This window comes from Rousettus aegyptiacus, unplaced genomic scaffold, assembly GCF_014176215.1.
Source record: "Rousettus aegyptiacus isolate mRouAeg1 unplaced genomic scaffold, mRouAeg1.p scaffold_m13_p_1, whole genome shotgun sequence".
NCBI lineage: Eukaryota > Metazoa > Chordata > Mammalia > Chiroptera > Pteropodidae > Rousettus > Rousettus aegyptiacus.
The window spans coordinates 90,141,531-90,142,916 of NW_023416284.1; the positions used below are offsets into that span (position 1 = coordinate 90,141,531).

General features: G+C 39.0%; 1 pseudogene; it reads right to left on the reverse strand.

Annotated features, from left to right (window-relative positions):
• Positions 1 to 629: 629 nt before the first annotated feature.
• On the reverse strand, positions 630 to 748 carry LOC118606690 (annotated as a pseudogene).
• Positions 749 to 1,386: the final 638 nt, after the last annotated feature.

Here is a 1,386-nt window from a genome sequence, read left to right on the forward strand (position 1 = left end):
GAATTCATCCTACTTGGTGTTTTCTGAGCTTCCTGGTACTGTGGTTCGGTGTCTGTCATTAATTTGGGGAGAATTTTCAGTTGCTATTGTTTCAAATATTTTTCTGTTCCTTTCTCTATTTTTCACCTTCTGGTATTCTTGTTATGCATACATTACACCTTTCATATTTGTTCCATAGTCCTTGGATATTCTGATTTTCTGTTTGTTTGTTTTTTATTGCAGCCATATTACCTTTGCTTTTCAGTTTTTAAAGTTTCTATTGGTATATCCTCAAGCTCAGAGACTTTTTCCTCAGCTATGTCCATTCTATTAATATAATCATCAAAGATTAGTGCTTTTCATCTCTGGCATTTCTCATTGTCTCTTTCTTAGAATTTTATTTTTCTTACATTACCAATCTTTTCTTGCAAGCTGTCTACTTTACCCATTAGAATCCTTAGCATATTATTCATAGTTATTTAAATCTCTAGTCCGATAATTTCAATGTCTGCTTCTGATCTATCATGTCTGTTTCTGATGCTTGCTCTGTCTTTTCTTTTCTTCTTCTTCTTTTAGGCCGGCAACCCTTGGTTGAGCTCACAGATTGGAAGGAATGTGTCAGCTTACAATTCCTTATTTTGTTTTTTTTATGCCTACAGCACCTGGTCTTCCTAGGTGGTCTCCCATCCAAGTACTAATCAGGCCTGACCCTGTTTAGCTTCTGAGATCAGACAGGATTGGGCTTATTCAGGGTGGCATGGCCGTAGACTTTCTCTGTCTTTTCAAAATGTGGCTTTTGTCTTTGATACATCCTGTAATTTTTTCTCGCCATCTGGACATTGTATATATCTGTACATAGGCCGTTAGTAATGTGGTAGTGAGGTGGTCAAGAGGGGGAGTCTTCTATAGTCATATGATTAGGTGTCAGTCTTTTAGTGACATGCCTCTATACTGTGACCTTCACATGTGTTTCTAAGCTTTTTTATCCTGCCTCAAGTGGTACTGGATGGCCAGAGTGGACTGGAATTTGGAATGTCTCTTCCCCCAGGTCATTTGGCTCTGATTATACCCCATCAGGTGAGGTTCTTGTTAACTAGTTTCTCCTGAGGGCAGGCCTTGTTAAGATCACAATGTCATGGGGTATTTCAAAAGGATTCCTTTTCCTCTTTCTCTGCCAGAAGAATGAGGGATTTTTTTCCCTCTAATATTTACTACAGGAATCTGGTCAAGCTCCTGCAAATAAATCTCACAATATTGTGAGGTCCCCTCAAGGCTGGGTACCTTGAAATTTTTAACTCTCAAACACATCTGCACAGATTCACCAGCTACATGGAAATTACAGTTCAGGTTTTCCTACTCTGGCACTGGATCCTGTGGCTGTTTCCACTCATGAATATCTGCTCTAAA